This window comes from Myotis lucifugus, unplaced genomic scaffold, assembly GCF_000147115.1.
Source record: "Myotis lucifugus unplaced genomic scaffold, Myoluc2.0 scaffold_600, whole genome shotgun sequence".
NCBI classification, from domain to species: Eukaryota; Metazoa; Chordata; class Mammalia; order Chiroptera; family Vespertilionidae; genus Myotis; species Myotis lucifugus.
Window position 1 is genome coordinate 1 of NW_005871648.1, and position 12,456 is coordinate 12,456.

At 46.7% G+C, this 12,456-nt stretch overlaps 1 long non-coding RNA gene and 1 pseudogene across 1 annotated transcript; one reads left to right on the forward strand and one right to left on the reverse strand.

The window, feature by feature from the left end:
* Positions 1 to 3,692: 3,692 nt before the first annotated feature.
* LOC106694734 lies at positions 3,693 to 10,557 on the reverse strand. The gene is made up of 2 exons (XR_002826726.1): positions 10,493 to 10,557; positions 3,693 to 3,853 (listed from the first exon to the last, which is right to left on the reverse strand). It is a non-coding gene; the product is annotated as an uncharacterized LOC106694734 (long non-coding RNA).
* Positions 10,558 to 10,644: 87 nt separating this feature from the next.
* The window catches only part of LOC102420509, a 24,361-nt pseudogene continuing 22,549 nt past the window's right edge, over positions 10,645 to 12,456 (forward strand).

Below are 12,456 nucleotides of genomic sequence, written 5' to 3' on the forward strand. Positions count from 1 at the left end.
TTACGGGATGGACTTCAAATTCCTCAACCTGGCTTTCAGGCTCTCCATCCTATTCCTGGTCAGCCCCCTCCCAGTCTGCAAAAGCAAAGCAACCCCTCCACCCTCACACTTGTCTACCTGTCCAGCGGCGCCCCCCCCCCCCCGCCCGTCCAGCCTTCTTAGCCCAGGTCCAAGTCCCCCCTCCCTTCCTGTCTCTATACCTTATGACCAATCCAGACCAAGCTCCTGGCTGTTCCCTGAGCACCCATCCATTCCTGTGGCACTACCATCACTTCCTGGGCGGAGACCTGCCACACCTTCCCAGGGAGGACTTCTTGTGCCCTGAGGACAGGGCCTGGTATAGCCCTCCTATACTCTCTATAGTAGGCACTCAAATTAGCCTAATCATTTTAGTCCCTAAAATAAAGTTTCTTTACCTAACTGAATTTTGTAGTATTTTTTCTTTATAGCTTTATTATCTATGTATCTATTATACACAACCCCACATCATATACTATTTAGCTATTAAATTTTAAATAAAAGGAATTATGCTTCATAAGTTCTCATATAACTTCTCTCAACATTAAGTTTTAGAAATTGATCTGCGTTGATACCTGTGGCTACAATCCATTCATTTTCAAAGCTGTAAACTAGTCAGTCCACTGTTTAAGCATATCACAACTTATTTACGTGGTTGATGGGCACTTGGGTTTAATCAAAACGTTTGCTTGCCCGGCCAATGTGGCTTGGGGGTTGAGGTTCGGTTCCCAGTTGGGGCACATGCTCGGGTTATGGGCTTGGTCCCCGGTAGGTGAAGTGGGGAGAGAGCTGATGGATGATTCTCTCTCATCGATGTTTCTGTCTCTCTCTCTCCCTCTCCCTTCCTTTCTCTGAAATCAATAAAAACATATTTTTTAAAAGTTTGCTTATTAAAAACAATGCTGTTGCCCAGCCCGCGTGGCTCGATGGTTGAGAGTCGACCTATGGACCAGGAAGTCATGGTTCGATTCCGGTCAGAGCACCTGCCTAGGTTGCAGGCTCATGCCAATCAATGATTCTCTCTCATCACTGAGAGAGTTTCTCTCCCTCTCCCCTCCTCTCTGAAATCAATAAAAAATTTTTTTTAATAAATAAAATGCTGCTATGAACATTCTTGTACAGGTTTCCAGTTCATTTGTGTAAGAGTTCCCAGGAGTGACACTGCTAGGTCATATGCTCAACTCTCCTTGATAGTGACAGTGGTTTCCCCAGGTGGTAGCACTGATTGGCACTTGTACCTACAGTGTTGAAGAGTTCCTCAAAACACTGTCAGCTTTTAAGTGTCTGCCAATTTGACGGGTGTAAAATGTTACCTCATTGTGGTTTTTGTTTGGATTTCCCCAGTGCGGGTGAACATCTTTGCATACACTGATTAGCCATCTGGCTTCCTCTTTAAGGACATGCCTGTTCAAGTCTTTGCCTACTTTTCAAACGGGCTGTCTTTTTCTTATTGACTTGTAGGACTTCTATGTATATTCTGGATTCTCATATTTTATTGGTATTATGTGTTGCAAATTTCTTCTTCCTGTCAACGGCTTTCCTTAATTTTCACTCTCTTTTGATGAAAACTTCTTTATTCTAAGGTAAATTGAACTTATGAATTCTTCTATTTCTGGTAGATTGTTTGTGTAAATTGTTTAATAATTCCTTCCGTACCCAGAGGTCATGACAATATTTATATTTCCTTTTAATTAACATTTCAAAAGGAAGTTATATAAATGATCAATAAGCACATAAAAAGTACTCCAAAATATTAGCCATTAAGGAAATGCAAATCAAAACTATGAGATACCATCACACACCCACCAGAATGGCTAAAATTAAAAGACTGATAACACCAAATGGGGGCAAGAATGTAGAGCAGTGGTTCCCAAACTTATTTGGCCTACCGCCCCTTTCCAGAAAAAAATATTACTCAGCCCCTGGAAATCAATTTTTTTAAAATTTTAATAGCAGTTACTCATCGCCCCCAAATGCACCTGTGGCCATCACCGCCCCCCCTGGATCGCTGCAGCACCCACCGGGGGGCGGTAGCGCCCACTTTGGGAATCACGATGTAGAGCAACAGAATTTTTATACATTGTTGGCAGGAGTATGAAATTGTATAACCATCTTGGAGAAAGTTCAAGCAATTTCTTAAAACACTAAACACTATACCCAGCAATTCCACTTCTTGGTATTTACCCAAGGGAAATGAAAGCATATGTCCACAAAGTAATACATATAAGAATATTCAAGCAGCTTTATTCTTAATAGTGCACAGAAATAGAAACAGCCCTAGTATCCATCAATGAGAGAATGGATAAGTGAAATGTGATCTAGTCATACACAGAATACTATTTAGCAAGGAAAAAAAAAGCCTACTGACTCATGCAACATAGATGAACCTCAAAAATACTACACTGAGTGAAAGAAGCCTTACACCAAATACATACTTGAAGATTCTATTTATGTGAAGCCTAGAACAGGCAAATAAAATTTATAATGGAAAAAATCAGAACAGTGTCTGCCACTGGGTGGGAATAGGAATGGGGGAGAAGCACAGAGAACTTTCTGGAATAATGGTAACATTTTCTTATCTTGACAAATTTGCATTAAACAGATGTATACCTTTGTCAAAAAAAAGAGAAACAAACAAAATTTGAACCCTAAATAATATGCATAATAAAGTGTTTCAGGGTTAATTATATTGATGTGTGAACTTACTTTAAAATGCATCCAAAAATAAAGCAGACTGCTGGATGGACTAAGGAATGGAGAGATGTGATAAAGCCAATATAGGAAATTGTTAGCTGCAGGTGGTAGCTAGGTAATTCAACTTCGCTGTATGTTTGAAATTTTTCACAATATAATATTAGGGAAAAGACAAAACACATTTTATTGATTTTCAGAGAGAAGAAGAGAGGGGAGGGCAGGAGAGAGGGGGGAGGGCGAGAGGGTTAGAGGAGGGAGGGAGGGAGGGAGGGGGAGGGGGAGAGAGAGAGAGAGAGAGAGAGAGAGATAGAGAGAGAGAGAGAGAGAGAGAGAGAGAGAGAGAGAGAGAGAGAGGTGAGAGCCCAAGATGGATGGGCTGCCTCCTGCACACACCCGAGGCATGTGTCTGGACTGGGAACTGAACCGGCCAACTTAGCCACACAACAAAAATATATTTTACAAAGGAAGAGATCTGCTTTTTAAAAAATAAGCAAATATACTTTAAACAATAAAGACTTTAAATTTTTTTTTTTAAATAAGCAAATGTACCTGAGCCAAGTTTGCCTTTGAGAAAGATGACTGAAAGAAAAGACCAATCCTTAGGTGTGACAGTGCCTTGGGGTACAATACACTTCCGCACAGGTGATTTTGAGTGGTCCTCGCCAAGACCCAGGTATTCTAGCCCCATTTTATGCTCGAGAAAACTTAGGGTCAGAACTGGGCAAACATCCCACAACCAACACCTGATGGAGCTGGACCTAAACCTTTGTCGCTGGCTCTTCCTTCACCTGTTATCCTTACAAACACATCTCTGCGGGAGCTGCCGTCAACTCCAAACATTTGAAGACAAAGTGGACACTGACGCGCCACCAGCCCTTTGGGGTGTCCCAGGGGCAGAGTGAGAAAAGCTGAAGTGGCTGCTGTACTCATTAGCGGGCCATGAAAGGGAGACACACAGAGACACTAACCGAGCATCAATCTACCGCACAGAAGGTTTATTTCCAGCCCATACAGAATACAGGCCTGGCCAGCACCCGCTCCTGGGGTTCGGTAGGGCCACCCTCAAAGTTTGGGGAAATTTATGACATCCTTCCTGTCTGTGTGGATGAGCAAACTGCAGATGATGCCTGCAGCGGAGAAGCTGTCATATAAAAAATGTCAACAGAAACAAAGAAAAACGTGTCAAAGCAGCTCGCTGACAACATATTCAACCACACTTCTCACCAGAGCAGAACAGAGAGAGAAAAGGCGGCGGGGACCCAGGAAGAATGCTCAACCCTAATACAGCCAAGATCTTAAAGGCAAAACTTTACTATCCACCCCACAGATTAATCACTGGCTTAGGGTATACCGGCTTTATGTTAAAAAAAATATATATACAACACAGCCCAGCTGGTGCGGCTCAGTGGTGGAGTGTCGACCCACGCACCAAGAGGTCACCAGTTCCATTCCTGGTTGGGGCACATTTCCGGGTGTCGGACTGGATACCTGGTGGGGAGCGTGCAGGAGGCAGACAATCGATGTTTTCCTCTCTCATCGATGTTTCTATCTTGTTCTCTCTATTGGCACAGGGCTGAACACAGCTGCGACTTCCACAAACATGGGAGCCTAATGTAGGGCTGGAACCAAGTTCCCCGGGAACTCAAGACTTAACACAATCCCCACCAGGTAGACTGAGGCACCTGCTTAAAACCCAGGTGACCGGTGACATCTGAAGCGGCACAGACAGCAGGAGAACGGGAGGTGCAATGGAGACAGGTAGTTAAAGAGGGCAACCTCCCAGGGGTGAGAGAACAAAGGATTTGAATCTCAGCTTAAGGCTATGGCCTTGGGTGAGTTTGCAACATCAGCGGCCGGTCTGGCAAAAGGGAAGAGGTGGCAGCCACCTCACGGGGGCGGCAAGGATGCCATGAAGTAACATCTGTAAGGCATCCATCCGGCACAGCGCCTGCAGCAGAGAAGGCACCCAGGAAATGGTGGGCATTATTAATATGAATAGTCTGCACTCTAAGAACTTCGGAGCCCAATGCCTCCCACTGTCTCAGTGCATTGAGAAACCAGGCTGAAGTCACTGGCCTTGGACAAGACCAACGGATTACTCAAGTCCCGAGCAATCTCTCTCTCTGTGCTTTGATTTTTTTTTTAATTTAAAAAAATATTTGGTCCTTTAGGCATCATAGGTTATTCTGAGATGTTTGCCTCCCCCTGTGGCCTCCCATCAGGACCCTTCTCTATTGAAGAACCCAAGCCAAATGGGCAAGCCCGCAGTTTTGGAAAACCAGCGTCATGAGCTCCTTCACAGGGAACACTTGTGCGAAGGGGCCTGTGGTCCCTTCAGCAAGGAGAGGGTCAAGGCCAGCCCAGGGCAGGTCTGAGCTGATAAGAGTTGTGACATCATAACATCTATCTCAAAAACCACAGTTAAAATGATGGTGGAAATATTAAGCACTAACATAATATGTAGTACAAATGCAGATTTTTGTATACATAGAATAGATATTGGAGAAAATATGAAAAGCCAAATCTCTATAAGAGGCCTGGCAAAATAATAAGATTCTATATACCGAAAGGTGTAAGTGCAGGATAATGAGAGAACTCACAGCCCAGGAGCTCCAGAGATAAATTACAGTCACTTATTTCAGAAACAGAAAGGGGAGGGGGGTGTCTCATTTTCTCAATTATAATTCCAGAGGGAAATTTTCTATACTTGCATATAATCTACCAAGGATCAATGACCTCTAGTGGGGGGAAAGCAGTCAGGTCACACAAAAAGAGACATCTGCTTTAGCTTAGGGAAATATAAAGATTTGATTAATCCACTTGGTATATTAAGAGCAGGAAATAAATTTTATTCCACAGCCGAGAAACACTGAGAAACTACGCAACTTTGGTTGAGGAAGATGGCTAGTTTGGCCAGTTTTGTGGAGGAAGGTTGGGCGGGCAGGGAGGAAGATGGAGAAGCTGGTGGGGAAAAGAGAGAGCGAATAGGAGGTGAGGAAAAGAGAACGACAGAGTGAAGACTGGACATGGCCAAAACAGAAATCCATCTGAGAGGATTCCGAGGGCTGGAGGCAGTGGCCCTCGGTCAGTGTGTGGCTATGCTATTCTGTCACCTGTTGTGCCCTGTTCATCCAACTACACCAGTGATGGCGAACCTTTTGAGCTCGGCGTGTCAGCATTTTGAAAAACCCTAACTTAACACCTTTCGTACCGCTCACGAGCTTTCTCGTGTTTCGCGCGCCATCTGTTAAGGACCACTCACGAGTTTTCTCGTTTTTCACGTTTCACGCGCCATCTGTTTGGTGGAAACCGTGCAGGTCAATCTACGAAAAACTATATAATTGCACGACCCCATAAAGCATTGCAATCTACGAAAAACTATATAATTGCACGAACCCATAAAGCATTGCAGTTACATTGTATTTTGGTCACTCGAATAGTCTTCGTCTTCAAGTTCCTGGCGCTTTTAGAAAATGTTTTACGCAGTACCATACGTTAAAAAAGTACTAGGAACTTTAATTGTTTAATTGTTTTTGTAAATAAAAATGTTATAATTATTGAAAAACAACACCTAAAGTGCATTATGATCTGTAGTTATGATGATTTAAATAACATGCAGTTTGCCCAAAAACGTGTGGTCCCTGGCGTATATCTTAAGAGATTTCTATGCGGTACGAAATGTGTTAACTCTGGTGCCGTGTCACGTACAGAAATTTTTTGATCTTTGCAACCATAGTAAAACAAAGACTTCTACTTCTGATATTTATTTTATATATTTAAATGCCACTTCACAAAGAAAAATCAACCAGAAAAATGAGTTCGCGTGTCACCTCTGACACGCGTGTCATAGGTTCGCCATCACTGAACTACACCGACCCTTCAATCTTTATAGGGAAATCTACTCTGCTCACCAAGGTGAAAACAGATTGTTCCCTGGGTACAAATAACCTGAGATTTCCTCAAAATCAAGTCCAAGTTCTACAGCCTCCGAGCTGGTTTCTATTTCTCCTTTTTTATGGGCTGGGTGGATTGCCCACTTCGACAGCCTGGTGCACACAAGTCTCCACTTCTCCACTTTAACAAATGGCTGTGAAGACCTGTGGGGTACATCAGTGAACGAAACAGACGTGACTGCCACCCCACAGAGCTGGCGAGCGACACAGGGTGGGGAGGGCATCAGTCACGGCCGTGCTTTGGGTGTTTGCTAAAAGGGAGGGAGGGTGAGCATATAGGGTCCCCTCTGACACCCTGCCCCACACACTCAGCTCTTTTCGGGGCCACTCAAGTCCTAGCTAAGGAAAGGGAAAACAGAGGAAATCCCAAAACTGACAGAAGACACCGAAATGTTACAGTTAACGCTCACCCCAATTGAAAACAAAACAAAACTGAACACAGCATTCATCATCGGTAACCACACAGGCAGTAACTCCCGAAATGAATCAACAGTCACAGAGTACTTTTGGTTATATTTAAATAAAGTTCATAAAGATGACCCAGCCTAGTGTATTACAAGATCCTAAAGTACCTTTGGAATCTTTAAGGAGCATATTGTGTTTATTGAGCTTTCCTGTTAAGTGTATTTCTTGTACTTTGAAGACTCCTGTTCTAATGTGTGGCCTGCCTCTAAGATACACCTCGATAGGAGGGCTCCGTAATCAAAACAAGTTTGGGGAATGTTGCAAGTTTGGGGAATGATTTGGGGAGCCACAGTGTGTTTTTGAAAATTCAGTTTTATGACCAATCCGGCATGAAAGAATTCTGCAGAACTTAGTCTGAGCCAGTATTTCCCAAATTTATTTGACCGTGAACCATTTTTTTTATTTAATACTTATTAAGAGTACACAACTTGCTTCAGGGAACACATGTGGGATCACTACAGCGTAGGGAATACACTGCTTAATAATTAATCTGAAAATGCAATTAATTACCACTCTCCCAAGCATGTGCTGATGAACTGGTGTTTACTCTATGCTATAGAAATATAAAAACTTCCCCCAATGAGTTTCTTACTGAAAATCACTCAACAATATGCTGGCTTACTGTTTTAAGAAGAAAAATTTTAATGAACAGAAACTGGATCTTGATATGTTAATAAAAAGGATTCAAATTAATTGTAAAATAATGCGATTTTGCTAAATTGCTGGCAGTTTATCCTCTCTAAACGTGCATTTTTATATTTCCAGAGTATATTTAATATATTCCCTTAAAGAAACAATATTGAATAAAAAGAGGCCAATATTTACCTCTGCCCTATTACCGGAAATGTCTAATTATAAAGACCTGTAACTGAGATGTGGTATCAACAAGTACAGTTTGTGAGTCACAAGCATGAGACTATAGTATGTCTGTGGTTGTGATGTTGTTACTTACAATTTGATCCCTCCCCTGGATATAATAATATATTTTTTCCATATTTCTTTATTGATTTCAGAGAGGAAGGAAGAGGGAGAGAGAGATAGAAACATCAATGATGAGAAAGAATCATTGATTGGCTGCCTCCTGCACGCCCCCTACTGGGGATCAAGCCCACAACCCAGGCATGTGCCCTTGGCCGGAAACGAACCTGGGACCCTTCAGTCCATAGGCCAACGCTCTATCCACTGAGCCAAACTGGCTAGGGCAATATAATATAGTCTTAATGCCTATGTTGGAGGTTTTACAGAATCAAATTCCAGTGACTGAAAATGTTTCAACATTCAGTTACCAATAAAAAAAAAAAACATACAAACTCGGTCAACATTTATTTAACACCTACTATACACATGCCACTGGATTAAGCACTGTCATGATAAATGTACTTTGGTGGGACCCAAATCAAGACGATGGTCTGACAGCAGGACAGAAAATTTAAGACTCTTGGAAAGTCAGGGAACATCGGAGCCCTGTGGATAACAGACTTAGGGTAAGCTGCTGCACTGGAGAGGCTTATAAGACACCAGGGGCATTTCAAGACAGCCACACCGCCACAAAAAGGCCACTAACACAGAAAGGCCTCTCGCTAAAAAGGCTACTGTCATGGCCTAAAAGCTTAATATCAGTTAATGCAAGACAAACCGAGATTAGACTCGGGCCAAAAAAACTTGAAAGCTGTTAAAAGTTTCCAGATTCAACGTCACTTGTAATGCTTAAAAAAAAAGAAAAAGAAAAAAAAAAGCCAGTTAGGTAGGCTTAATGGATAAGCATTATGCAGATATGCGGAGCAGCTTGGGTCAACAGTCTAAAACAGTGGTTCTCAACCTGTGGGTCGCGACCCCTTTGGGGGTCGAACGACCCTTTCACAGGGGTCGCCTAAGACCATCGGAAAACACATATATCATTACATATTGTTTTTGTGATTAATCGCTATGCTGTAACTATGTTCAATTTGTAACAATGAAAATACATCCTGCATATCAGATATTTACATGACGATTCATAACAGGAGCAAAATGACAGTTATGAAGTAGCAACGAAAATAATTTTATGGTTGGGGGTCACCACCACATGAGGAACTGTATTCAAGGGTCGCGGCATGAGGAAGGTTGAGAACCACTGGCTAAAACCACTGCTGGTGTGTGTGTGTCTTTGAAGAATCTACCCAGAGAGCGCGCACCTTCTGATAATGAGAACAAGGTGAGTTCTCACGTGATGTACGGGGAGGGGTGGGGAAAATCACTTCCACCTGTTATAGAAAAAAAAATATCATGACTACTGATGCAAATTTAAGACAGAACGCGAACCAAGCTACAGCCCTCAAGCTCCGGTGGTCTCCCAGTCCTCAGTTGAAAAGAAAAGCAGGTTAAGTTTGCACAGAAAAGCAGGTTAAGTTTGCACAGAAAAGCAGATTAAATTTGCACAGAAAAGCAGGTTAAGTTTGCAAACGACTCTGAGCAGCTGCGGTGAGAGGGATGCTGCTCTTCGACCACCTGTGACCATTCGCACCAATCTGCCTCCCCTCGTTTAGTAAAACATCAACAACGCAGACGTTCCAGCTGTGACAGTTCAAGTCAGAGCCCTGGAAAACTGCTGCTGTGTGCCCTACTGAACTTTATTTCCCCTTTTTTTAAAAAGAAAAAAGAAAAGATGATCATTCTTAAAAAAAAAAAAAAAAACTTAGCAAAGATTAAGGCCCAGAAACTTTGACAAAACATAGCCAAGGCAATACACGTTGGAGAAGATGTTCAATTATTTAAAAAAAAAAAAAAGACAAAGTCACAAATGTGTTCCACCAGTCAGACTGCTTAATTAAAAAAAAAATAACTTTGTTCTGATGAATGTTTCAAAGCCGGCGTTCCTGGTCGGGCTCTGTAATTCCATGCACTTAGCACACACATGTCTGCGGAGAGACGTGAACCTCAAATGCACGCGCCGCGGGGGACGGTCCCCACGCAGAGGGCGCCCAGCAGGACGGCGGGTGCAGCGCGCGGGCCCCGCGGCGCCCCCTTCCCTCCCCTCCCCTTCCCTCCACCGGGAAACCAAAGTTTCACCCCCGACCGGGGCTTCCGGGGGGTCCCCGTCCCCGCTCGGGGGGGAGGGGAACGGGCCTCCCAGCGCCCTTCCGACAAAGTTCACAAGGAGGGCCCCCGGGGCTCGGGGACGTCTGGTGCCTTCCCCCGAAAACCGGCCGCCCGCGGCCCCGGACGCGTCCCTCACCCCCCAACACCCTCCCATTCGGGGCCCGGGTCGCTTGCCCGGCGGGACGGGGCTGCGGGCGTCCGTCCGTCCACCCGGGAGCCCGGCCTGGGCACCGCGGCCCGGGGGCGGCCCGGAGGGAGAGCTCCCGCCCGCCCGGCGCCCTTACCTTCGAGTCGGGGTCCGCGGCGAGGGCGCCGCTGGTGGTGGCCAAGGCTTCGGACTCCGGACGGAGCAGGGCGCAGCGCGGGCAGCAGCACCGCGGGGTCCTGCGCGTCCTCGGCCTCCAGGGCGCCCGGGTACACGGTCTGGGTCTCGGAAATGTGGATGCTCGGGGCGCAGCCCATGCTGGCGGCGGCCGCTCTCCGGTCAGCAAACAGCAAACGGCCCGCCCGGCGCCTCGCGGCCACCGCCAGCGCCGTGTCATCGCCGCGCGGGCGGGCGGACGGCGGGAGCGCGGGTCTCACGTCAGGAAGGGCGGCCGCCGCTTTTATCAGGGAGCGCGGATCCTGGGCGGCCCGCCCGCGCCATCGAGAACCGCAAGACCCGGCGGGCCCCCGGGAGATGCGGGCTCGGATCGGGCTCCCCGGGATTTTGAAGGAAACGCCACGCCCCGCGCCGAGCGACAGACTCCGGGGCCGGGCTTCTGAGCGCAGCATCTGGGGCGCCGCCGCCGCCGCCTCCCGCGCGCCCGCACTGCGCATGCGCGGCCCGAGGGGCAGGGGCGGGCGGGGAGCGGGGAGCAGGGACTCGCCCAAGGACATCAGCCGCGCGGAGGGCGGTGACCTCGAGCCCCCGAAACCCCGATGGCCACCGGGAGACTCCATCTTGTTCCTTGGAGTTTTACGAAGCTGCCCCCCTCCCATGCTCCCCTCGCCCGGACCTAAGAGAAGCCTGAGCCCGGTCGGTCCTGGAAGGTGGGGTGGGAGGAACTCCCAGGGCTCCCCGATTCTTGGCGCCTCCTCCACCCATAAGCCTTCCCTCACGCAGAACTCGGATGTTGGGGAGTCTGGCACGCAGACCAGCAGGGGTTGGGATCCCAGCTCTGCACCTTCGCAGCTGCATGACCTCAATCCGGCCACGACCTCGGAGCCAGAGAGGCCCTGGAAGGACCCCCGTTTGCGGGGGGGAATGGGGGGGCGAAGAGAGGGCCACGAGGGTGCCGCTCAAGCCAAGTCCTGGAGCACCAGGCCAGGCTGCACCTGCCACGGGGAGGCTGCGGGGCTAAGCAGCTGCGTTAGCGGCAGGCCACGCCCCCCTCCCACTCCCTCAAATTTTAACTTTCGTACCGCATAGAAATCTCTAAGACATACGCCAGGGACCGCACGTTTTCGGGCAAACTGCACTTTATTTAAATCATCATAATGCACTTTAGGTGTCGTTTTTCAATAATTATATAACATTTTTATTTACAAAAACAATTAAACAATAAAAGTTCCTAGTACTTTTTTAACGTATGGTACTGCGTAAAACATTTTCCTCTATGAAGAGGGACCAAACAAAATTTACATAAGTATCTAGATTCGCTCCTTTTTCCTTGGGCGTGAAAAACGAGAAAACTCGTGAGCGGTCCTTAACAGATGGCGCGCGAAACACGAGAAAACTCCTGAGCGGTACGAAATGTGTTAACAAAGAAAAATCAACCAAAAAAATGAGTTTGCGTGTCACCTCTGACACACGTGTCATAGGTTCGCCATCACTGGCCTAAACACACGTGGGCCTCACTGTGTCTCAGTAACTCACCCTCCTACTTGCATGAATGTCTTTGTTCTCAGAATACGATGCATGAGAGTCTGAAGTAATTTTTCCTGAGTTATCTTAGTACACATTGAATTTCCACAAACCTTTCCCTGCTCCAACCGGGGCTTCTGCTCAGTCATACTTTTAAATATATGGAGACCCCGCTGGGCCTGTGGGCGGCGTCCCCAGCGTCTCAAAGAGGGGGACACTGCCGTGCGGGCCCTTCCCCAGCGCGCGTCTGAGGCCAGGTGTCCACAGCCTCGAGGGGTCAGGCCGGAGTGGCACGCTGTGATTGACGCTTTGCTGTGTGAGGAGCCTGGACTCTGGGAAGGAGAGGTCCGGGGGGGAGTGAAGGTAAAGACCCTGGTTGAGGGCCGCAGAGCCGCTCACCGA